General features: G+C 40.6%; 1 long non-coding RNA gene across 1 annotated transcript in view; it reads left to right on the top strand.

Moving 5' to 3' along the window:
* The window catches only part of LOC119532020, a 67,848-nt gene that overhangs the window by 20,011 nt on the left and 21,050 nt on the right, over positions 1 to 26,787 (top strand). The window contains exon 2 of the long non-coding RNA XR_005216466.1: positions 16,421 to 16,470. This is a non-coding gene — a long non-coding RNA (uncharacterized LOC119532020). The remainder of the gene's footprint in view (positions 1 to 16,420; positions 16,471 to 26,787) is intronic.

Below are 26,787 nucleotides of genomic sequence, written 5' to 3'. Positions count from 1 at the left end.
TCCAATTTCTCCACATCCTCTCCAGCATTTGTAGTTTCCTGTTTGTTTAATGGCAGCCATTCTCATTGATGTGAGATGGTATATTGTTGTGATCTTAATTTGCATCTCTCTAATAGCTAGTGAAGCTGAACATTTTTTCATGTGATTTTTGGCCATTTGTATTTCCTCTTCAGAGAACTGTCTTTTCATATCTTTTGCCCATTTTATAATTGGGTTGTCTGTGCTACTGTCATTGAGTTGTAGGAGTTCTTTATATATGCAAGATATCAGTCTTTTGTCAGATACATGGTTTCCAAAAATTTTTTCCCATTGAGTTGGCTGCCTCTTCACCTTTTTGACAAATTCCTTTGAGGTACAGAAACTTCTAAGTTTGAGGAGTTTCCATTTATCTATTTTCTCTTTTGTTGCTTGTGCTTTGGATGTAAGGTCTGGGAAGTGATCACCTAATACAAGGTCTTGAAGATGTTTCCCTACGTTATCTTCTAGGAGTTTTATGGTACTATTTTTTAAATTGAGGTCTTTGATCCACTTTGAGTTAATTTTTGTGTAGGGTGTGAGGTAGGGGTCCTCTTTCATTCTTTTGGATATGGATATCCAACGCTCCCAGTCCCATTTGTTGAAAAGGCTGTTATGTCCCAGTTCATTGGCTTTGGGAGCCTTATCAAAGATCAGTCAGCTGTAGATCTGGGAGTCTATCTCTGAATTCTCAGTTCAATTCTGTTGATCAATATGTCTATCTTTGTGCCAGTACCGTGTTGTTTTGACTACTGTGGCTTTATAATAAGCTTCAAAGTCAGGGAGTGTAAGTCCTCCCACTTTGTTTTTCTTTTTTTAGAGTGTTTTTAGCAATTTTGAGGCATCTTCCCTTTCCAAATAAATTAGGAAACAAGCTTTTCCCAGTCTGCAAAGTAGGTTGTTGGAATTTTGATTGGGATTGCATTGAATCTGTAGATGAGTTTGGGTAGAATTGACATCTTAATGACATTTAGCCTCCCTATTCATGAACATGGAATATTTTTCCATCTTTTAAGGTCCCTTTCTATTTCTTTTAGTAGAGTTATGTAGTTTTCTTTGGATAGGTCTTTTACATCTTTAGTTAAGTTTATTCCTAGGTACTTGATTTTTTTAGTTGCTATTGAAATGGTATCTTTTACTTGAGTGTCTCTTCACTTCATTCATTTCTAGCATATAGAGACATTACTGACTTATGTGCATTAATCTTGTAGACCGCTTCTTTGCTAAATTTGTTTATTAGTTCTGGTAGCTGTGTGGTCGATCTCTCAGGGTTTTCCAGATATAACATCATACCATCTGCAAATAATGACAGTTTTACTTCTTCCTTTCCAATTTGGATGCCTTTTATTTCTTTGTCTTGCCCTGGCTAGCACTTCCAGCAGAATGTTGAATAACAGTGGTGACAGCGGGCATCCGTGTCTCATTCCTGATCTTAGACGGAAGGCTTTCAGTCTCTTGCCATTGAGTACTATACTGGCTGTGGGCTTTTCATATATGCTCTTTATCATATTGAGGAAGTTTCCTTCAATTCCTACCTTTTAAAGTGTTTTTATCAAAAAGGGATGTTGGATTTTGTTGAATGCTTTTTTAGCATCTGTTGAGATGATCATTTGATTTTTCTCTTTTGATTTGTTAATGTGTTGTAATACACTGTTGATTTTCTTATGTTGAACCATCGTTGCATTCCTGGAATGAACCCCAGTTGGTCATGGTCTGTGATTTTTTTAAATGTGTCTTTGGATTCAATTTGCAAGTATTTTGTTGAGAATTTTTGCATCTATATTCATTAGGGAGATTGGCCTGTAGTTTTCCTTTTTTGTAGCATCTTTGCCTGGTTTTGGTATTAGATGGATGTTTAGTATTAGCTTCATAAAATGTGTTAGGTAGTATTCCATTTTCTTCAATGTTTTGAAAGAGTTTAAGCAAGATTGGTGTCAGTTATTTTTGGAAATTTGGTAGAATTCCCCTGTGAAGCCACCTGGCCCTGGGCATTTGTTTGTGGGAAGTTTTTTGATGACTGACTGGATCTCTTTGCTTGTGGTTGGTTGGTTGAGGTCTTCTGTTTCTTCTCTGGTCAGTCTAGGTTGTTCATATGTTTCCAGGAAATTGTCCATTTCCTCTACATTATCCAGTATGTCGGCATACAGTTGTTCATAGTATCCTCTTAAAATTTTTTAAATTTCTTCAGGATCCGCAGTAATGTCGCCTTTCTCATTCATTATTTTGTTTATTTGGGTCTTCTCCCTTTTTGATTTTGTCATTCTATCTAGGGGCTTGTCAATCTGGTTGATTTCAAAGAACGAACTTTTTGTGTTATTTATTCTCTCTATTGTTTTTTTGTTCTCTATGTCATTTATTTCTGCTTTAAATCTTTGTTATTTATTTTCTTCTACTTGGTTCAGGATTGGTTTGCTGTTTGTTTTCTAGCTTCAGTTGCTCCATTAGTTCTTTGATTTTAGTTCTTTCTTCCTTTTTTATGTATGCATTTAGTGCTATAAATTTCCCCCTCAGTACTGCTTTTGCTGCATCCCATAGGTTTTGATATGTTGTGTTCTCATTTTCATTCATCTCTATATATTTAGCAATTTCTCTTTCTATTTCCTCTTTAACCCACTGATTGTTCAGGAGTGTGCTGTTTAACCTCCAGGTATTTGTGAATTTTCTAAGTCTCTGATGGTTATTGACTTCTAATTGTATTCCATTGTGGTCAGAGAATGTGTGTTGAATAATTTCAATTTTTTAAATTTATGGAGGCTTGTTTTATGTTCCAGCATATGATCTATTCTGGAGAAAGTTCCGTAAGCACTAGAGAAGAATGTGTATCCTGGTGGTTTGGGATGTAATTTTCTATATATGTCTGTTAAATCCAATTCATTTATAAGATTGTTTAGGTTTTCAATTTCCTTATTGGTCTTCTGTCTGGTTGATCTATCTATAGGAGAGAGTGATGTATTGAAGTTTCCCACAATTATTGCGGAAACATCAGTTGCTTCCTTTAGTTTTGCCAGTGTTTGTCTCATGTATTTTGTGGCACCTTGATTGGGTGCGTAAACATTTAAGATTGTTATTTCTTGTTGAATTGCCCCTTTTATTAGTATGTAGTGGCCTTCTTTGTCTCTCATAACATCCTTTCCTTTAAAGTCTATTTTATCTGAGATTAACATTGCTACTCCTGCTTTCTTTTGGCTGTAGCTTGTATGAAATATTTTTCCATCCTTTCACTTTCAGTTTCTTTGTGTCCCTGTGTCTAAGATGAGTCTCTTGTATGCAGCATATTGATGGCTTATATTTTTTGATCCAGTCTGCCAAGCTGTATCTTTTAATTGGGGAGTTTACTCCATTTATACTAAACATTACTACTGTGAAGGCATTTCTTGAATCAGCCATCATATCCTTTGGTTTATGTTTGTCAGATATATTTTTTCCCTCTCTCTCTTAATGCCCTTTAATGTACCCATACTGAGTCTCGTTAGTACTGAACCTTTCTCCATCTCTCTCCTTTCTTTGTTTCTCTGTGAGTAGGTCTCCCTTTACTATTTCATGTAGGGCAGGTCTCTTGTTAGCAAATTCTCTCAGCATTTGTTTGTCTGTGAAAATTTAAGTTCTCCCTCAAATTTGAAGGAGAGCTTTGCTGGATAAAGAATTCTTGGTTGGCAATTTTTCTCTCTAGGAATTTTAAATATGTCATGCCATTGCCTTCTTGCCTCCATGGTGGCCGCTGAGTAGTCACTACTTAGTCTCATGCTGTTTCCTTTGTAAGTAGTGAATTGCTTTTCTCTTGCTGCTTTCAGAACTTGCTCCTTCTCTTCAGTATTTGACAATCTGATCAGAATATGTCTCGGAGTGGGTTTATTTGGATTTATTTAATTGGAGTTCACTGGTCATTTATGATTTGTATTTAGAAGGTTTGGGAAGTTTCCCCAGCAATTTCTTTGAATACTCTTCCTAGACCTTTACCCTTCTCTTCCCCTTCTGGAATACCAATGACTCTTTTTTTTTTTTTTTTTTTTTTTTTTTGTTGGTTTTTAATTTTTATTTTTTATTTTTTAATTAAATTCAGTTTTATTGAAATACATTCACACACCATACAGTCATCCATAGTATACAATCCACTGTCCACAGTATGATAACATAGTTACGCATTCATCACCACAATCTATCTCTGAGCATTTTCCTTACATCAGAAAGAGCCAGAACAAGAATAAAAAATAAAAGTGAAAAAAGAACACCCAAATCATCTCCCCATCCCACCCCATTTGTCCTTTAGTTTTTATCCCCATTTTTCTGCTCATCTATACACTAGATAAAGGGGGTGTGATCCACAAGGTCTTCACAATCGCACTGTCACCCCTTGTAATCTACATTATTATATAATTGTCTTCAGGAGCCCAGACTGCTGGGTTGGAGTTTGGTAGTTTCAGGTATTTACTTCTAGCTATTCCAATACATTAAAACCTAAGACTTGTTATCTATATAGTGCATAAGAATGTCCACCAGAGTGACCTCTCGACTCCATTTGAAATCTCTCAGCCACTGAAACTATTTCATCTCATTTTGCATCCCCCTTTTGGTCAAGAAGATACTCTCAGTCCCACGATGCCGGGTCCAGATTCATCCCTGGGAGTCATATTCTGCCTTGCCAGGGAGATTTACAACCCTGGGAGTCGGGTCCCATGTAGGGGGGAGGGCAGTGAGTTCACCTGTCGAGATGGCTCAGTTAGAGAGAGAGAGGGCCACATCTGAGCAACAACGAGGTACTCAGGGGGAGACTCTTAGGCACAATTACATGCAAGTTTAGACTCTTCTTTGCAGTAACGTGCCCCACAAAGACAAGTCCCATTATAGAGGGCTCAGCACATCAAACCGCCAGTCCCAATGTTTGTGACAACATCAACACCAGTCCAGGTGAGGATGTCCAACACATCCGCACCTTCCCCCAGATCCTCGGGGCTGGGGAGGGGGAGGCTGTAAATATATTTTTTAATTATCTGCCCAAATTACTCTGCGATGTGTCACTATTTCACTCAAGCCTATACTAACCTACCGTATCTCCCTTCCTATTCAAAGTTCCATGCAATTGTGGTGTTTGAACAAATCGACTGTAGAGTTGTACCATTTAGAAAATTTAGATCCTGTACCAAATAGGTATCTCTTCCCTTGGTCTCATATGGAAGTTGAAGTTTTAAAACACAATCAGTTTCAACCTTTACCCTTTGGCCTGGCTTGCCCTGGTCTTAACCAGACCTGCTTCATTCATATCACTAATTGAATTCTGGGCTTTTTTTCAGCTTTTTTTTTTTTTTTTTTTTTTTTTGACAGTGGCTGTATGCACTAATACTGACATTCATGTCTGCTGAGCTCTAGCTCTGAGTTTCAGGTGTCTCAGAGATATGCATTGTTCCAGAGACCAATCAGGTTATACGCTAGGGGATCAGCATCTCAAAGATTAGAGATAGGCATTACAATTCAGGGATAGAGTTAACTGCTGTAAGAGCTTACAATCTATAGACTGTTACAATTATTATGTCCACGTTAGGCTATGTTCTAAGATTCAATTCTGAGTTTACACATTGTAGTTAGTCCATATTGGTGAGGCATCATCCTCTCACCATGTTTTCTCCAACACTTTTACTCCTATATATATCTTTTCCTACAATTTTATAGAGTTATTCACATAGCATACATTTATCCACAGTGTACAATCAGTTGTTCATGGTATAATCATAAAGTTATACATTTATCACCACAATCAGCACTTGAACATATTGATTAATATAAGAAAAATTGGTTTGTTTTTTTTTTGGCAATAAGAAAAAAATGATAAAAAGAAAAATAATGTCATACAATACAATATACTAGTAAGGACAGCAAATAACACCACTACCAAGAATCCCGTATTCCTCCCCTATATCCCCCTCTCATATACATTTAGCATTGGCATATTGCCTTTGTTACATTTAATGGAGGTATATTACAATGTTACTGTTGACCATAGACTCCAGTTTGCTTTGATTATGTTTTTTTCCTGAATACCATCCCCTTTTCAACTCTCTACATGGTTGACATTCATTTGCTTTCCCACATGCAAAAACATTTTTATATTTGTATATTTAGTAACAGTCATTGGCCACTCCAGTTTTTGCCACGTTATACAGTCCCAGTCTTTATCGTCTATCTTTACCTCTGGTGTCATACATTCTCCTATCCCACCTCTTTCAGCTTTACTCACAGACATCTTTGTTCAGTGTACTTACAATACTGTGCTACCATCACACAGTATTATGCAATCTATTTCTGGATCTATGCAATCAATCCTAAACATTCTGTAGTCCTTCAGCATCAAATGGCTGGTCTCTGCCCTCTTTCTATCTCCTGGTCGCCTGTGTTGTCAGCTTTTAACTCCCAAAGTTTGTTCATTAATGTCTGTTCATATTAATGAGACCATACAGAATCTGTCCTTTTGTTTCTGGCTAACTTCACTCAACATAATGTCCTCAAGGTTCATCCACATTATTACATGATCCATGTCTTTGTTCTGTCTTACAGCTGCATAATATTCCATCATGTGTATATACCACAGTTTGTTTATTCACTCGTCCTTTGATGAACATTTGGGCTGTTTCCATCTCTTGGCAATTGTGAATAATGCTGCAATAAACATCGGTTTACAAATGTCTGTTTGTGTCTTAAGTTTCAGTTCCTCTGAGTATATACCTAGCAATGGAATAGCTGGGTCATATGGCAAATCTATATTTAGCTTCCTGAGGAACTTCCACACTGTCTTCCAGAGTGGTTGCACCATTCTACCTTCCCACCAACAATGGATAAGTGTGCCTGTTTCTCCACATCCTCTCCAGCACTTGTCATTTTCTGTTTTTTGGATAATGGCCATTCTGGTAGGTATGAGATGATATCTCATTGTGGTTTTGATTTGCATTTCCTTAATAGCCAGTGAAGTTGAGCATTTTTTCATATGTTTTTGAGCCATTTGTATTTCCTCTTCAGAAAAATGTCTGTTCATGTATTTTGCCCATTTTTTAATTGGATTGTTTGTCTTTCTGTTATTGAGATGCAGGATTCCTTTATATATTCAGGATATTAAACCCTTATCTGATATGTGGTTTCCACATATCATCACCCATTGTGTAGGTTGTCTTTTTACTTTTCTGACAAAGTCCTTTGATGTACAGAAGTGTATAATTTTGAGGAGATCCCATTTGTCTATTCTTTGGTTGCTCATGCCTTGGGTGTGAGGTCTAAGAAACCACCTCCTATCACAAGGTCTTTAAGATATTGCCCTACATTTTCTTCTAAGAGTTTTATGGTCTTGGTGCTAATGTTTAGGTCTTTGATCCACTTTGAGTTAATTTTGGTATAAGGTGTGAGATGGACATCCTCTTTCATTCTTTTGGAAATGGATATCCAGTTCTCCAAACACCATTTATTGAACAGGCTGCTCTTTCCCAGTTGCTTCGGCTTCACTGCCTTATCAAAGATCAGTTGTCCATAGATGTGAGGGTCTACTTCTGAACACTCAGTTCAATTCCATTGATCAGTATATCTGTCCTTACGCCAGTACCATGCTGTTTTGAGCACTGTAGCTTTGTAATATGCTTCAAAGTCAGGTAGTGTGAGAGCTTCCGCTTCATTCCTCTTTCTCAAGATATTTTTGGCTATTCGGGGCACCTTACCCATCCAAATAAATTTAGTTATTGGTTTTTCTATTTCTGTAAAGTAAGTTGTTGGGATTTGAATTGGTATTTCATTGAATCTATAAATCAGTTTAGGTAAAATTGCCGTCTTAACTATATTTAGTCTTCCAATCCATGAACATGGTATGTTCTTCCATTTTCTTAGGTGTTGTTCAATTTCTTTTAGCAGTTTCTTATAGTTTTCTATGTAAAGGTCTTTTGTGTCCTTGGTTAAGTTTATTCCTAAATACTTGATTCTTTTGGTTGCTATTGTAAATGGGATTTTTTTTCTTGATTTCCTCCTTTTGTTGCACATTACTTGTGTATAGGAACACTACAGATTTTTGCATGTTGATCTTGTAGCCTGCTACTTTGCTGTATTCATTGACTAGTTCTAGTAGCTTTGCTGTAGATTTTTCTGGATTTCCTACATATAGAATCATGTCGTCTGCAAATAGTGAAAGTTTTACTTCTTCCTCTCCAATTTGGATGCCTTTTATTTCTTTTTCTTGCCTAATTGCTCTAGCTAGAACTTCCAGCAGGATGTTGAATAACAATGGTGATAGTGGGCATCCCTGTTTTGTTCCTGATCTTAGAGGAAAAGCTTTCAGTCTCTGCCCATTGAGTGTGATGTTAGCTGTGGGTTTTTCATATGTTGCCTTTATCATATTCAAAAAGTTCCCTTCTATTCCTATCCTTTGAAGTGTTTTCATCAGGAAAGGATGTTGAATTTTGTCAAATGCCTTTTCTGCATCAATCGAGATGATCATGTGGTTCTTCTGCTTTGGTTTATTGATGTGGTGTATTACATTAATTGATTTTCTTGTGTTGAACCAGCCTCGCATACCTGGAATAAATCCCACCTGGTCGTGGTATATAATTCTTTTAATGTGCTGCTGGATTAGATTTGTGAGTATTTTGTTGAGGATTTTTGCGTCTGTATTCATTAAAGAAATTGGTCTATAATTTTCTTTTTTTGTAGTATCTTTGTCTGGTTTTGGTATTAGGGTGATGTTGGCTTCATAGAAAGAGTTAGGTAGGTTTCCCTCTTCTTCAATTTTTTTGGAGAGTTTGAGCAGGATTGGTACTAATTCGTTCTTGAATGCTTGGTAGAATTCACATGTGAAACCATCTGGTCCTGGGCGTTTCCTTTTTGGGAGCTTTTTGGTGACTGACTCAATCTCTTTACTTGTGATTGGTTTGTTGAGGTCATCTGTTTCTTCTTGAGTTAATGTTGGTTGTTCATGCTTTTCTAGGAAGTTGTCCATTTCATCTAAGTTGTCTAGTTTATTAGCATATATTTGCTCATAGTATCTTCTCATTATCTCCTTAATTTCTGTAGGGTCAGTAGTTATATTTCCTTTCCCATTTCTGATTGCGTTTATTTGCATCTGCTCTCTCTTTTTTTTTTGTTAGCCTAGCCAGTGGTCCATCGATTTTACTGATTTTCTCAAAGAACCAACTTCTGGTTTTGTTGATTCTCTCTATTGTTTTCCTGTTCTCAATTGCATTTATTTCTGCTCTAATCTTTGTTATTTCTTCCCTTCTGCTTGATTTGTGGTTAGTTTGCTGTTCTATCTCTAATTCCTCCAGGTGAGCAGTTAACTCTTCAATTTTCGCTCTCTCTTCTCTTTTAATGTAGGCATTTAAGACAATAAATTTCCCTCTCAGCACTGCCTTTGCTGCATCCGATAAGTTTTGATAAGTTGTGTTTTCATTGTCATTTGCCTCAAGGTATTTACTAATTTCTCTTGAAATTTTTTCCTTTACCCACTGGTTTTCTAAGAGGGTGTTGTTTAGCCTCCATATGTTTGTGATTGTTATGATCTTCTGCCTTTTATTTATTTCCAACTTCATTCCATTGTGGTCTGAGAAAGTGTTTTGTATAATATCAATATTTTTAAATTTGTTGAGACTTGCTTTGTGACCCAACATGTGGTCTATCCTAGAGAATGTTCCATGAGCACTTGAGAAAAAAGTGTATCCTGCTGTTGTTGGATGTAGTGTTCTATAAATGTCTGTGAAGTCAAGTTCATTTATCATACAATTCAACATCTCTGTTTCTTTAGTAATCCTCTGTCTAGATGTTCTGTCCATTGATGAGAGTGGTGTATTGAAGTCTCCAACTATTGTTGTAGAGCTATCTATTTCTCCTTTCAGTGATCGCAGTGCTTGCCTCATGAGTTTTGGGGCATTCTGGCTTGGTGCATAAATATTTATGATTCTTATGTTTTCTTGATGAATTGACCCTTTTATTAATACATAGTGTCCTTCTTTGTCTCTTTTAATTGTTTCACTTTTGAAGTCTAACTTGTCTGATATTAATATAGCTACTCCTGCTTTTTTCTGGTTGTTGTTTGCTTGAAATATCTTTTTCCAACCTTTCTCTTTCAGTCTGTTTTTATCCTTGTGTCTGAAGTGAGTTTCTTGTAGACAGCATCTAGATGGGTCCCGTTTTTCAGTCCATTCTGCTAGTCTGTGTCTTTTTATTGGGGAGTTTAATCCATTTACGTTTAGTGTTATTACGTAAGGGCAGTACTTTCTACTACCATTTTATTTTTTGGAATTTATGTGTCATATCTTATTTTTTCCTCTCCTTTTACCTTTCCTGATAATCTTCATTTCTGCACTCTTCTCCAACTCTCTCTCTCCTGTCTTTTCCTATCAGCCTGTAGCACTCCCTTTAGTATTTCTTGTAGTGCTGGTCTCTTATTCACAAACTCTCTCAGTGTCTGTTTGTCTGAAAATGTTTTAATCTCTCCCTCATTTTTGAAGGAAAGTTTTGCTGGATATAGAATTCTTGGCTGGCAGTTTTTCTCTTTGAGTATCTTAAATATATCATGCCACTGTCTTCTTGCCTCCATGGTTTCTGCAGAGAAATCTGTACATAGTCTTATTGACCTTCCCTTGTAGGTGATGGATCGCTTTTCTCTTGCTGCTTTCAGAATTCTCTCTTTGTCTTTTACATTCAACAATCTGACCAGTAAGTGTCTTGGAGTAGGTCTATTGGGATCTATTCTATTTGGGGTACGTTGTATTTCTTGAATCTCTAATTTTCTGTCTTTTATAAGAGTTGGGAAATTTTCAGTGAATATGTCTTCTGTTACTCTTTCTGCCCCTTTTCCCCTCTCTTCTTCTTCTGGGATACCCATAACACGTATATTTGTGTGTTTCATGTTGTCACTCAGCTCCCTAAGACCCTGCTCATATTTTTCCATTTTTTTCACCATCTGTTCTTTTGTGTGTATGAATGTGAATGACCTGTCTTCCAGTTCACTGATCCTTTCTTCTGCCTGTTCAAATCTGCTGTTGTGTCCCTCCATTGTGTTTTTCATCTCCTCCATTGTGGCCTTCATTCCCATGAGTTCTACCATTTGTTTTTTTAAGTTTATGAATTCTTCTTTGTGGTCATCCAGTGTCTTTTTTATATCCTTCAGCTCTTTTGCTAATCTTCCTTCATTTCATCAAATTTATTTAGCATTAGTTGCCTCCACTCCTGTATCTCAGCTGAGCTATTAGTTTGTTCCTTTGGCTGGTCCATGTTTTCGTGTTTCCTGGTATGGCTTGTTATCTTAAGTTGTCTAGGCATCTGATTCTCTTGATTAGTTTATTTTGGAGCTTGTTTTCTATCTTTTACCTAGTGGTTTTCTTGTTGGTTGGCTTTGTTCTCTGGCCTCTGTTGTTCAGTTCAACTTATTCTAGACCTCTAACTTAGGTTCTATTTAGTTGATCAGAATTTTTCCCCTCTTGTTTTTTCTGTTTCTTGCTCTGCCTCTATGTAACCTTTTTGTGAGTGGGTCTCCTCAGATGTGGTCGACCCTAGTCAGATTTTCCCTGTCTAGTGAGGCCCAGGTCTCATTGGGAGGGTATGGAGTTTTCCTGAGAATGAGACCCTCCTATGAGGCCTTTAGAATTGGTGCTTCTCCTCTCCTGTCCAGCAGGTGGCGCTTGCCAGCCCGCAGCTCCTTCACTGGTGTAAGGAGGTATGTAGACTTCAGTTCTCCTGGTGACTCTGATCCTGTCGGGGGCGTGGCTGACTGAAGCCAGAATCTGAATTCCAGCCCCTGGGGTCTGAGTTCCCAAAAGGAGGACTGGCAGTTGAGTTGGACCTCCCTCCACTCTCCCAATCCTCAGAACTCCAGTTGTCTCTCAGGGGCACTATTCCCTTTTCCCCTCTCCTCTTTGAGGCCTCTCCAGGTAGATTCCTTGGTCAGTCTGAGTTGCCAATTAAAGATGAGGGTGAAGACCTTCAGTAGTGAATATGGAACTCAAAGACACTGTGGGTACTCTGTCTCCCCCCAAGCCCAGCCTAGTCCCTTAACCTGGGCTTTCTGATAGAAAATAACCACATATATTACTTTTAGATTAAAAAAAAAAAAAGAAAGAAAAACAAGAAAAAGAGAAAAGAAAAAAAAAAAAAGAGTCTCTTTTAAAAGTCTTTCCCCAGCCTGGAAGTTTTGTCAGTGTCAGAATAGAGCATTTAAACATATGCTTTGGGCTGTAGTCTGATAATTACTCTCCAACAACTTCAGTTCCACCCCTGCTGGGGGCTATTGAAATGCAAAAAGATACGGGATCAGTGAGAAGCCAGAAGGGGCAAAATGTAGGGAAAAAAAAATGGCTTTTTTGGAGTCTGGGAATGGGTGCCCGCTTTTACGTGCCCCCACTTCTCAGAGCCCAGCCCTTCTTTAGCACCCCAGCTCCCAAAATCAGTTAATTAATTTGTTAATTAATTCTGCTGTTGAAGCTGGGTTGAACCTCCCTTCTTGCCCTCAGCAGATTGCTATTTTTTGTTTTTTTTTTCCCCCTTTCAGGGAGCCGGCAGCAAGACAGTCTGTGAGGTCTGGGTGGGGAGGGGTGCCATACCCCTGGTCTGGGGAACTTACAATGTTCGCTGCGATCTCAGCTTTTCCTCCAATTCCAAACTTGCGTCCGATGTGTGGCTGGTTACTGGAGACCCCGAAAACACTGTTTCATATAGTTCTTGGGTAATCCAGCTGCTCTAGGGGAGAGACTAAATTCTGCTCCTCACCACTCCGCCATCTTGCCCCGCCTCTCTACCAATGACTCTTATATTTGGACGTATTATATTATCTATCATATCCCTAAGGTCCATTTCTATTTTTTTTATTTTTTCCCCATTTTTTTCTGTTGTTCTTTCACTTTCCGTTTTGTCTTCTTTGAGGTTGCTGATTCACTGTTCAGCTTCCTCTAGTCTTGTTCTATGGGTATCCACAATCTTTTTTATTTGGTCGACAGTTTCTTTTATTTCCGTAAGATCATCTATTTTTTAATTTACTCTTGCAATTTCTTCTTTATGCTCTTGTAGGGTCTACTTCATGTCCTTTATATCCTGTGCCATGTTCTCATTGTTTGTCTTTAGTTCTTTGATTAATTGCTCCAAGTACTTTGTCTCCTCTGATCTTTTGATTTGGGTGTTTGTGTTTGTGTTATACGTATCATCTAGTTTCTTCAGACGCTTTAAAGTTTTCTGTTGTTTTTGGCCTCTTGGCATTTGCTTAACTTGATAGGGTTCTTTTAGGATATGTGGGCTTATTCAAACACTTATCTCCAATTTGTCAGATCCACAGCTTGGTGGCATACACTTTCTCTAACTAACCAGCATGTGGCATCCGTGAGCCACCTATTTCCCTCAAGCCAGTTCTCCCGAGCTTTGTCTTTGTGGTGAGTGGGGGGTCTGAATCTTGTGGGGGTCCAATTGGTGCACCAAGTTTGTGTGTAGTTGTTGCTGCCTGCCCTGAATATGGGGCATGTGTCTGAGTGGTTAGGGAGGGAGGGCGGCTTTAATAATCATGCCTCCCAGGTGTTCCTGGAGATTTAAAGCTGTTGCAAGAGTCTGAACCTTCCGTTCAGTCTTGCCACAGTTTGTCTCTTCTTCTGACCCACAAGTCCTTGGTATTGGTGTATGGTCCCTGGGACTTCCGAGTGTGTCCCTTTTCCAAGCCATGTCCTCCTAGGGCCTCTGCTGAGGGAAGCCTGTTCTATGTCACAAGTGAGCACCATCCCCCAAGGGGATGGCACTTCAGGGCCTTATAGGGCATTCCTAGCCTGCTGAAAGGATGGCTGTTTGGGGTGTGGTAATTTCCCGTTTCGCACACCTCTGCCTTCCTAGCTCTAGGACATTTAGCTGCAGGTGCACGAAAGACTATTGTCCACGCCAGATATTGTGGCATGTGTGCGTGTTGCTGGGAACACTTCCCATCACACTGGGTTGTTTGGTGCAGCTCTGGGCTGCGGCACTGGTGCTGGGCAGGAACATTCCCAGCCCACCGGGAAGATGGCTGTATGGGGCATGGTTATTTTCCCCTTTTCGCTAACCTCTGCCTTCCTAGCTCCGAGACAGTAACAGGTATGTGAAAGGCTATCGTCCACGATAGATATTGAGGTGTACCCACAGGTTGTGGGGGCGCAGTTCCTGCTGCCCTTCACTGTGTGGTTCTCACTGCTGTATCTGTAGCTGCTTTTGGGTTTTTAAAATTAGTCCAACTCCAAATGCCAACCCCTGGTTTCCCCAGACCACAGCATGGCTGCCAGTTATCCAGCAGGCTTACTCACTCATTTCAGAATGCAGACTCCCAGTTTCACCAAGTGCACGGTCCTTGTGGATTTAGCAGACCTTGTCCAGCTGGTGCATCACTGGAACTGGTGTTCTGGGTCACTTTCTGGCTTTTATCTAGTGTTTTTCATGGAGGTATTTTTTTTGCCCTGTCTCTCCTAACTGCCATCTTCCGGAAGCTCCTTACTTAATTTTGATGATCATCCTGGAGAGGTGTATACCATGGTATTATCCACATTTTATAGAAGAGGAAATGAAGCTTGGAGAATTTAAATAACTTGCCAGGATCACAGAGCTAGGGAATGGGCAGAGGCAAACTTAAACCCTGATCTTTCAGGATCCAGTGTTTATGCCTTCTTGGTTAGACCAATTTCTTCTCATTTGCACCACCAAACTCCAGTGTGCTGGCTCTGGCCCATGAGCCATGCAGCAGCTCAAGATGGTACCTGCAGCTATGGCTTTTCTAAAATCTCTGCTCACTGTTAATTTAAGCCTTTGGGCTGGCCAGAGTCCTTTCCACAACCTGGCCAGCCTTCTGCTGTTCTTGCCAGCTCTGGCCAGGAAGCTGAGCACAAAGCTAAACCTGGGGCCCTGCCCTGAGAAGTCAACCTGGAATCTTGCTGGCCTCTTTTGGCAGAGCAAAAAGTGGACCTTCCCCAGGAAACCAAGGGGCCACAAAATCTTAACATTTCCTTTTCCTGTGGGTTAAAGAACATTTTTTTTAGAAGTAAAATCATGATTCTCATACAAAATAAAATGAACACATGCCAAAGATTTTATTTAACTCACCAAGTGAATGAGGGAACCTGTAAGGTGTTACAACTGGTTCCAAGGAGAAGCTGAAAAACTACAAATTTATACAGAGTAAAGGAATGTTGAAACAGATTTAAAAATGGATTTGAAACTGGTTTTAGTATTGTTTTTTTTGGGGGGGGAGGGCTTTCCCCCCACCTGACAGAATTTATTTGCATGGTTATAAACAATTATTTGCATTGCTATTAGTTATTTTCAATTTACAGAGTTGTTAAATTACTCAAAGGCAAAGAAATTCACAGAAGCATAGAACAGATACTCTCAGAAGACTAGCATTTCATTGAAAGAATGTCTAGTAATCTCCTTAGTTTTTTCCAAATCTTACATTTTTCCTTGCATGTGAATGATTTTCCTAGGATCATCTTTGCTGTGCTGTTTCACAGTTTCTAGGAGAGAGCTGTCTCACTCTTTCTTGGGAAACCATAGGGGTCTTTGGAATCAGGTGGATCTTGGGTCCAATTCTCTGTTCTCCATTTACCAGGTGTGTGACCTCATCAAAATCACTTAATCCATAAACCGGCCTCTTACAATGAATGTGAGGATCAAAGTGCCTGGCACACAGTAATAACAGAACCAAACCCTTATTTGCTACATACTCTTACCAGGCACAGTTCCAAATTTAACATAATCAATCCTGTCATCACCCATGTTTTATAGGTGTGGAAACTGAGGCCCGAGTGGTTAAGACACTGACCTAGGGCCACACTGCTGGTATGCAGTGGAGCTGGGGATTCAAACCCAGGCAGTCTGGCTCCAGAGTCTACTATCTCAACCTGTGCTCTATTGCCTCATTCAACCAACACCCACAAAATAGCAGATGTCAATGGTGTTGCTTAGTTTCTTTCATGTACCAAGTGTTTGTATTCCGTAAGCAGCCAGCTGCCAGGTTGATGGTCAGTCCTCATTCCCTGGTCACTTTTCTACCCCTGTCTGGCACCAGGTTTGTGAGGGGAGGGAGGCCACATTTTAAGGCACCACTGACCTCATTGGGACTCACAGTGTCAAGGCCCCAGGATCTGTTTTTCCTTTGTTGTTTGCTTTTACATTTTATTGAAATATAATATACTTAACAGAAAAATGCACAGCCCAGTGAATTTTCACAAAGTGAACATATACCATGTCACTAGCACTCAGATCAAGAAAAAGAACATGACCAGCACCCAAGAAACCCCCTTGGGTCCCCTTCTAGTCAACACCCTCCCAAAGGGAACCACTATCCTGACTTCTAACAGCAAACGGTTTTGTTTTTGAGCTTTATATAAAAACAACTGTATAACATGTATTCTTTTATGTCTGATTTCTTTCATTCAACATTCTTTTTCAGAGATTCATCCATATTGTGTGCAGTTGTAGATTGTTCATTGCCACTGCTCTGTGAGTATAGCACATTTTATTCTTTCTATAATTGATGGACTTTTGGGCAGTTTCCAGTTTTTACTTGTGAACGATACACTATGAACCTTCCCATACATACCTCTTGACCCACAAAGGTACACATTTTTGTGGGCTCTGCTTAGTTTTTAAAAGAAAAGTTGAGTTGTTTTTGCCAAAACGTACTCTTGACTCAGACTTAATAGATATGTCAGCCTCCTATGCCATGTCAGCAATTTTTCTTTTGCTGTTTTTCTTCTTCTGTCTAGTGTGCCATCCCATCTGCAGGCCCCTTCAACATGTGCTGGGTAATGCCAATGGCTGCCATCATATTTTCAACTTCTGTGGGTGACTGGCTTCTTGTACACATCCTGGCTCCAGGCTGGGTCACTATGAGAGGGGACATGAACACAGCTGCCTCAGGGCTGCTTACAACACACAAGGAGCTCTGGAATTTCAGCTCTCAAGCCAGCTGACCCTCTACCTTCAAACCCTCTATTGTGCTTTTTCCCTATAGGACAGCAATTTCTGCTCCTGCTCCTATTTACCACTTCAGGATAACCTGTTGTTAATTGGCTTTCCAACCCCCCTCATTGTGCTCCTGAAATGAACATAAAGCAACTTCTCTCCTAATTTGTGCATTTTAGCTCAGAGCTTCCTGTTCTTCTCTGCCAACACTTGGAGTTGGCCCTTGCCAGCACCTTTATTTTCACTGTTTTTCTCTCTCTTCCCAGAGCTCCTGATCCTGTCTTTCTTTGAGATGTTTTTATTGTTGCTGTTTCTGCTTCATCTCCCATCTCCTTCACGCCCCATTAGTCACTTCCTTATCTGTAAATATTTTTTTTGGGTTTGCTTCACTGTCTGCTTTCCTGACACTAACTGGGCTTCCCGTCAGTCAGGCAGGAAGCCCAGACTCCAGGATGGAGCAACTAAGATGATGAGTAGGTCTCGGGCCTCCCTCTGGGGATCCAGAGCTCACCACTTTCTGGAGGTTTTAAACTCCCTGGCAAGAAGCACATAGTCTTGGTTTTAGGATCATAAAACTTGAAGTAAGACAGGCACAAAAAGACAAATATTGTATGTACGATCTCACTAATATGAGCTAATTATAATAAGCAAACTCATAGAGTTAGAATCTAGAATATAGTTTACCAGGAGATAGAATGAGGGTAGAGAATGGGGGGGTGGGGGGGGAGCTGATGCTTAATTTGTGCAGAATTTTTAATTAGCTGATTGTAAATGTTTGGAAATGGATAGAGGTGATGATAGCACATTATTATGAGTGTAATTAACAGCATTGAGTCATGGGTGTGATTGTGGTTGAAAGTAGACATTTAGGGCCGTATATGTCACTAGAAGGAAAAATAGAAGATAAAACATGGGACTGAATAACATAGTGAACCCTGTTGTGCGTGATGATTGTGGTTAATAGTACAAATACAAGAATTTTCTTTCATGAACTGGAACAAATGTGTCACTATTACAAGGTGTTAATAATAGGGTGGTGTATGAGGGAAATATACCTAATGCAAATTGTGGACTATAGTTAACAGTAATATTTTAATATTTTGTCATCTATTGTAACAATGGTACCACACCAATGCTAAGTGTCAATAATAGGGAGGTATAAGGGATATGGGATTTCTTTTTGGAGTAATGAGAATGTTCTAAAATTGATTGTGGTGATGAATGCACAAATCTGTGATTATACTGAGAGCCATTGATTATACACTTTGGATGGATTGTGTGGTGTGTGAATATATCAATAAAACTGCTTAAAAAAGTAATAAAAGAGAATGTAAATAGTTATGTTATTAGAAGAAAAGGTAATTATTTGTAATAGTTTTGAAGGAGTGTCATATACACTCTTGTTTCTCCTTAAACAACTAACTGGCTTAAGGCCTTGTAGGTGCTCAGTAAATGTTTACTCAGTGTTATAGTTTGCTAATGCTGCGGGAATGCAAAACACCAGAAATGGATTGGCTTTTATAAAAGGGGGTTTATTTGGTTACAAAGTTACAGTCTTAAGGCCATAAAGTATCCATCAGCAAAGGGTACCTTCACTGGAGAAAGGCCATTGGCATCTGGAAAACCTCTGTTAGCTGGGAAGGCATGTGGCTGGCGTTTACTTGCTCCCAGGTTGCGTTTCAAAATGGCGTTCTCCAAAATGTCTTCATCAGCTTCCAATGGCCGACTTCAAAATGTCTGTCTCAGCTCCAGGTACCTATGAGCTCCTTTTCTCTGATCTTATATAGTGCTCTGGTAAACTAAACAAGGCTCACGCTGAATGGGCGGCGCCAAGCCTCCATGGAAATTATCCAATCAGAGTTATCATCTACAGTTGGATGGGTCACATCTCCATGGACCCTGAGCCAATAGGTTCCAACCCAGCCTACGTAATATGTCTGCCCCCACAAGAATGCATTAAAGATTATGGCTTTTTCTGGGGGACGTAATATATGCAAACCAGCACACGCAGTAAAATCACTGTTAATACTGACTAATATGTATTGAGTACTTACTATGTAGCAAGCTGTTTCTAACTTGAGCCATACAACAACCCCATAGATGTGCACTATTCTTACCCCATTTTCAAATGTGGCGACCAAAGCATAGAGAGAAAAATCCTCAAGGTCACAGATCTTGAATGCATCAGTTATGATTTACACTGAAGTGCCCTGACTCGAGTCAACCAGCTTAAGCATTACACTAAAGAATCTGAAATGATAGAGCAAATAGGCATTTGTGGATGTTTTCATTTTACCAGACAATAGAATCAACCACACTGGCTTTTTCCTGCTGGCCCCTGGCTGGCAGCCCAATTTGGTGAGAGGCCTGCTAGAGGCCACAGCCAGTTGCCCTCTGCTCAGCCTGGAGCTGCAACTTCAATGCTGGCAAACCTTTTCTGTGTCTTCCCCCTGCTGGCGGGCGTGAGGATAGCAGGACTCTCTGGTTTAACAGGGCCCCGCTTATTTTAAGAACCTCCTCAAGGAGAATGAGGCCAGGGTCCCCTGCTTAGCCCTTGCTGTTTTAGGGGGTTGCCATATTATCCAAACCCCAAATGAGCACCTGTGCTCTGACAAATAGGAATGCCTTAGGATAGCCTGTTTAAAATTGGTTGGTATCCTGTCAAATCAAAGCTTGGTCACTTGATGTAGGGTGGAAGCAGCATAGGGGAGCTAAGGGCATTTTTTAAAGCATTGGATCAAGCCTGGGTTTTAGTCCCAGCAGGGCAACTTCAGGGCTGGAGGTATCCTCTCTGGACCTATCTCCTCGTTTGCAAAACGAGGAAGTGAACTATACAAAGTTGAATGGCCCTTCAGTCCTAAACCCTCCATTGTAAGTGCTTTAAAGATTTCCCTCCATCAGGTCTCCCCCTTGGACCTTCCCTTCCCTAAACCTCTGCCTCAACCCCATTCCCCATCTCTGGCCCTTTGCTGATCCACATTCCCCTGTGGTCTGACACTGTGCTCCCCACCAGGTGCTGCCAATTCCTCCCCCACCCCAAACTTGGCCTCCACACCTTTGTATAAGGTCTCCAAGCTCACACGAACTGAGAATGGAAATCTGATGGTTTAGAAAGTAAACTGGGCTTTACTTCTTGACATTCAGGCTGACTTGCCTCCCACCCCCTGGCAAGACCAAACACAGAATGTAGAAAGAGAGAAACCAACAGTTTATGTGGGATTTTGTTAGGCGCTAAGGATGGAGTCCAATGTAATACCTAAACTTGGCATGAAGTTATAATTTACTTAGTGTTCAGTGTGAGTCTTAGAACAAGTCTGCATGAAGGTATTTCTAGCACCCCCATTTTGTGTAAAGAATTGAATCCCAGCAACGTGGCCCTGGGCTTGCCTGGTCAGAAATGCACAGGGTCTGAAGAGCTCCAGACACCCACAATTAGGCCCAGAGGAAGGTGGTCTCAGTGAAGACAGACCCACTCACCTCTTCTTCCTGATACTTACTATCAGTCCCCTCTTCTGGCGATAATTCCACACCTGAACTTATTACATTGTGGCTAATTGTCCCTTGTTCAAGGTGCAGATCCCAGTCTGGGCTGACCTGGCTTGTACCCATGTGTGTGACATATGGGAGGTAGGCTTTGGATGAGTCTCACCTTCCCTGAACCTCAGCTTACTCATCTATAAGGTGGGGATGGCAGTACCTACCACACAGGGATGATGCAGCATAAAAACAAAATGTGTGGGAAAATCTTTTTTCAATGTGCAGAACCACCAAGTGTTGGAAGTTGTTGTTGTTGTTGTTGGTGGTGGTGGTGGTGGTGTGTGCATGTAGAGCAATTTACCTGCCAACGCCTTCCCATCTCCACTCTTCCCCTGGCACTTCCAATTGTGTTTTTGATCCCCTCTAGCAACTGTTTGGGAAGCCAGATCTCATATCCTAAGCACAGTGCTACAGGGGGTTCAGAAGTGGTAAGAGGGGCCAGAATCTGTTGTCTGGTTGAGTGGAACCCCGGCACAGACTGCTGAGGCTCCAGCTTGGTAGGTGTGATGGAGAATGAGCTAGAACCAGGCTATCAGTCTAGGGGAGGCTGGATGTTAAGACATGAGGGAATAGCAGCTGCTGGCACTTTCCATTGAGCAAATGGGTGAAGTTGGGGGGAAAGCTGGGCCGAGGAGGTCTGGAGAGGCCCGTAAAGTTATTGTGGTCTGATGGTGAATACTTGAGGAGCCAAAAGAACTTGTGCATGGGCAAATAAGGGGCATCCTCTGGGGAGCTTGGAAATCACCAAGAGAAAGGTTGTGAAGGCTGGAGTTCATGTGCTTGCAGGGATAGAAGTTAGAACCAGGTATGGCTACTGCTATTAATGTCACCTGGTGTTATCTGGGGAAACAAGTGTTCGACAAGAATTTTTATTATTTACCTTGGAGCACGTATAGTATAAAATATCTATTCAGCCCCAGATAAAGTCTAAGGCAGGGCTTCTCAACCTGTCTGTGGAGAAAGACATATTGTTTTCCTTAATTTCCAGTCCATCATGGACTGACACTTGAAAGTAGTATAATAAAAATAAATTACTAGGAAATGAAATAAAAAGCATGCAAACCAGTCTGTTCTCTCTTCAGTGAGATGAGTCCTCTGTGTGCTCGAATTCTGTGGAAATGTCAACCATTTCTAAATGCTGACTGTCCTGATCTTTGCTTATCTCTCCCTGGACTCAAAACAGCACATTGGCACTAAACTGTGCACCATACTTTGAGTAGTGCTGGTCTAAGCCACTTGGACTTCTAGATTCTCTTGAGATGAAATGAATCTTCACAAACTGCAATAGAGAGAGCATCTTTTTAAAAATGACACCTTCCACAGGGAGCAGAAGAGGAATACTCATAGCACTTTATTTGTCAACACCATGTTTAACAAAAGACACAGTCACATTAAAGATATATTTGTGTATGCTGACAGTGGTGGTATTCTGAGAAATGGTGTTGAGTTTCTCAGCTTCACCAGAAGTATAGTTTTCCTTACTTTAACCTGAACATGTTCTTGACACCAGATAATAAAAAGTACAGAAACAATGGCACATTACTACATTTGTATGACACTGTGCTATACTTATCCTAAATCTCTGAATCCATGTTGTGTTATTGAGGAAAACATGTCCAGAAATGGCGATAAATGGGCTGTCTCTTATGGTAGCATAAGGGCCAGGAAAGAGTCAACAGAGGCCAACTCATCACCAGTTTTTTTCTGTTTTCTGTTTATTATCAGTATTTAATCTCTTCTGTTTTGAAGAAGCTACAAAGCTAATGGCATTTTATTATATTGAAAAATAGGAATTTCCCATGATGTTTAATGTATTAGGTACATTAGTAATCTGGCTTCCAAATTATCCTCTTATTAGAGAAGACCCAGAAAACATGAAGGAATAGACTAGTACTAAACCCCTGAATGAGCTGTGATTTTAAAGGAATGAGACTTTTTTAATGGATATCCCAGAACTTCTACATTCAGCTTAGGGATCACACTGCTTGGTCTAGTAATGCTGTCACTTCTCAGAACATTTTTGGAATTGACTTCAGAGGTCCTGGGACAATTTTGAACCGAGGAGAAATGATGTTGGACTGCAAATAACAAATGACATTGGCCTCTGAGGCTGGATTTGAACCAATGAGTCTTTAACTTTCAGTGTTCACAGTGTACTTGGAAATACTAGAGATGTTGATGGCACATTTAGAATAACCAAAGACCCCAAACAACACTATAGAAGACAGTAATAGTTAAAATGTGACAGTGTAGTTACAGCTTCACGGTGATGATATCTCAGAGGGTTTGTAAAAGCACACACAGGTATGGCTTTATCTTCTTAGTCACCTGGGCCACAATTTCAAAAAATTCTTTGCTGACCTGACCAGGCTCACTTTCGTGAAAGACGAAGTTCCCACATGTCCCTTGTGTGTCCTTGGCACAGACATGATGTTGCCCTGTGTTCCTGCCTCTTCCTCTTAGCAAGTTATACTCCCTCATCCTACATTGCATCACACCTTCCACTCCGCTCAATATTTTGCCTGGTAAAATCACTGAAATAATATTAATAAAATATGTTTCACATATTGATCACACAAACACACAGGGGTGAGGGATTTGTGGTACCAGCAGCTGCAGCATGTGAACTGAGCCCCACCTGTGGTATGGTCTTTGATGGTTACCTTCCTTAGCACAACTCTCAGGATCACACATTTCTTCATTGAAAAGTACTAAATTCATAAGATACCAACTAAGTATTAAAAGAACAAAACAAAGAGCGATGTAACCTAGGGGTATCACATCCAGTTTCTCAGTACCCTGGGAAGGAAGTAATTAACAACCCTCCTCCTACCCCGAAGAAATGTGAGACACTTGGTATTGATATATATTAATAAACGTTCTCATCACAGTGTCTAATTTGAGATTTAAGAAAAGAATTCAAATAGAATCTTCTAGAAATGTACAAACTAGCAAGTATAATTTTAAGGTCACCCTTGGGCTCTGTCAGTTCAGACATAGGAAAGAAAACCCCTGGAAAATTACGTGGAGCAAATAAGTGGAAAAATACATAGTTTTTCAAAATCTGAGACCTTTGAGGATAAGCTGGCTCCTAAATAATGCCATTTTTCTGTTTTATGCTGGGGGAAGCCTTGTGTTTTAGGGCCTGGCTTCCATGTGCTTGTCTGTCACACAGAAGGCCCAGTGGTCTAGCAGTCCTGGTCAACATGCCAAGTCTCAGGCACACACTGCTTCTGAGGGTCCAGGGGATAATCTTCCGTAGCCAGCACTTCCTTGCCCTCTTCTGCCCCCATCATATAACCCACCCTCTTCCCCTTATACAGTATGTCCTCCAGATTCTTCCTCCCATACCCTCTAGCTTCATATAACTACTTGCCCCACTACACTCATTTCACATCTCCTGCCCTGCCTGATTCATGAGAAGAGACAAATTGCTCAAAGAGAAAGGAGGGATAACTGAGGCATAGATCTCAAATCTTGGAGCTAGTTGTAGAGAGGGGAGACGTGGTGGAGTGGGTCAGGGTGCCAGAGACATGCATGAACAGGAGTCTGAGCAGGTCATTTGGAGTGGGGACTTATTCTCAACCTGAAATCTGCATGTTGCTCTGTTCTCTGCTTACCAGGGTCTGTGTGTTTATCCTCTACCTCAGGGCACCCTTTCTAACCCTTCCCTCAGTCATAGCAAAACACCCTCAACTGTTCACTCCACGTTGTCTACATAGATAGGGAGTGTCTTGAACTGACACAGTTTATTTAAGACCACATGTTAAAAAATGAAGGGTTTCAGCCAGATGTGTGACATAGTTACTTCACAGATAAGTTTCACTTTCCAAGAAAACTACCCAGTGCATGTTCACTATTCGTAAATAATTTCGTAAAATAAATGTTAATAAACTTGGCTGCTGGATGTAAACACACTCCTTATAGAGTCATGGCTAATCCCCAGTGTGTGAAGGATGGTGGGGTGGAGGGCAGAGAACTACAGGGGCTTCAGGGAGTGGGTTTTAAAGATCAAGGGGGTTTCCAGCCTACAAAGCTGGATATTTGGATGAGAGAGATAGAAGACAGCTGTGAGGTCATGTCTGAGGCGGCCACCAAAGGAAGATGGTGGTTTGTCTGCAACTGGGACATCACCACCACCTTCTCCTTGCATTATCTAGCAGCTGGGCCTGGCCACCTCTCCTTGCCTTTTGGGGTCTGAATCCTCATTGAGGGTGGTGGGGGTGGTGAATAGGACTAAGGAAGGCAAAGGATCCAGAAAGACAGGAATGGCTTTCCATGGAAGGAAGCTTGTGGCAGATGCTGAGGAAGCAACACTCCAAATAAGATGCCATCCTTTGACCTCCTTCTGTTCCTGCCTTATGGTCTGATATTTCAGTCATTTTTTTTTTTCTCACTGCTTTCTGTAGTGTCTTTTTAACATAATTTTAACAGCCACTGAAAAGGTGCCACTTTCAGAGAATGTGTTTGGTGGTTACTCTCTTCCTCACCACCCAATCTAGCTATACTTCTGGGTAATCCCAGGAGTAGTGAACTCTCTAAGAGCTGAAGTAGGCAGGACAGTAGAATGAGGAGAGAGGGGAGTGGGGGTGGGTGGGTCGGGGAGCTGAGTAGCACCCACCTGAGTCATGCTTCCCTGAGTGCACAGAGATTTAAGACCCATGCTGATTGAGGCCAACTCTCGGCTCAGGTTGGTAAACCCCTTGCTATTGAGGAAAAAGCTGATTCTTTTTGTTTTATTGAATTCTGTAGGCCCTATACCAGCATTGAGAGATCTCTCTACACGATTCCTTTATATAGAAGGCCAAGTCTATAAGTAGAGTGGGGTGGGGGCTGGGGGTCTAAATCCAGTAGGAGAATATGGATTAAAAGTGACTTTTCAGCTCACATCTCTCCATTGCACATAGCACAACTGTGTTATTATCATGAACTTGATGCCAGTCCCTTAGAAACACAAGGATAGCTTGAAAACTTCATGTGCCAATTCATTTCCTCCAATCTCCTACATAATGAATACAACCAGAGTTCATCAGGAAAAGAAAAGTAACTTGAATATAGGCCAAGTAGACCAAGGCTGGCCCATAGCCAGATCTCTGTGGAATGAAGTGTTGAGGTAATCAGTTGCATTCATCAATGGGCAGAATGCCTTTTGCCATTTCTGCCTCACTTTGCACAGCCAGGATGAGACACGGTTTTGCTTTATTATTCAGGAAGGGGGGGGGGCAGAGTGAAACTGGGCCCAGAAGGCAGCAGCTGCTTCTCCTTCATACATGTCCATTGAACCAGAGCTGAACTGAAATTTAGACCCTATCCCTAGGGTGGTGGCTTCCATGTGGAGGTAGTGGACAGCCGTATATGGCTGGGTAGGGTGCAGCCTGAGCTTTCTTGTGGAAGAAATCAGAACTTAGTAAGTATATGCTGGGCTGAAACTCAGGAGACTTAGCTTCTAGTCTCATGTCACAGCTCATGAGCTGTGTGACCTTAGGCAAGTTTCCTACCCTGTCAATCTTCAGGATTTATAGATGGTAGATTGTAGATGTGTTCCATATGTATATAAAAACAATAAAAATCATATAAAGAAGTTCTCCTGGAACCCTGAGAAATGACTAATTCCTAACAAGAAAAGATGCAATTGTTTCATCCCAATTAACTCAATCACTTTTATTGCCATCATATATAATTGCAAGACCTTTTGAAAAGGATGGGTTGATTAACTTCTGGGTGATTTTTTTTCCTTCTCTTTTCTTGTGATTAAAAGAGAGGAATTTCTTTGACTGCTTTTTTGGCCACTTTTACATTCTCTTCATTTGCTTGCATCATGAATAAATAAAAGTTTTGGCAAAACATCAGCACCTTCCTGAGACTGTAAAATGCCTATTGTTCCGTAAGGGCTGCTTCTTGATCTGGTGTTACTAAGTGCTTCTGACCCAAGTGATGTCACAGGAAACATGCTCACAAGGGATGTGAAGGGTGCCAGGCAGGGTATGTGTCATCGGAAAATGCAAATAGCAACTGGGAAAATGAAAATTACCCTGATAGATTGTGAAGAAGGGAATTTATGAGCTGAAGCAGTGTTGGACTTCAAACAGATAAAAGTCAGTCCTATTTGTGGGTACTTGGAGCCACCAAGTCTCTTGGAAATGTCCCATCTCTGGTCATGCAGACCTTAGTCACAGATAACTAGGCAGGATAATTCAAGTAAGGAGGCAAATCACAACACCAAGAGGAGCTGGGAAAGGGCTGATTTGTACAAATGGGGCAGCAAAACCTTGATTTTAGTGGGCTCTAGGGTGGATATAAGTATTAACAGCCCTA

The sequence above is a fragment of the Choloepus didactylus genome, chromosome 4 (genome assembly GCF_015220235.1).
Source record: "Choloepus didactylus isolate mChoDid1 chromosome 4, mChoDid1.pri, whole genome shotgun sequence".
Classification (NCBI taxonomy): Eukaryota; Metazoa; Chordata; class Mammalia; order Pilosa; family Megalonychidae; genus Choloepus; species Choloepus didactylus.
Note: the sequence above shows the minus strand (reverse complement) of the source record. Positions and strands in the feature narration are given on the sequence as shown.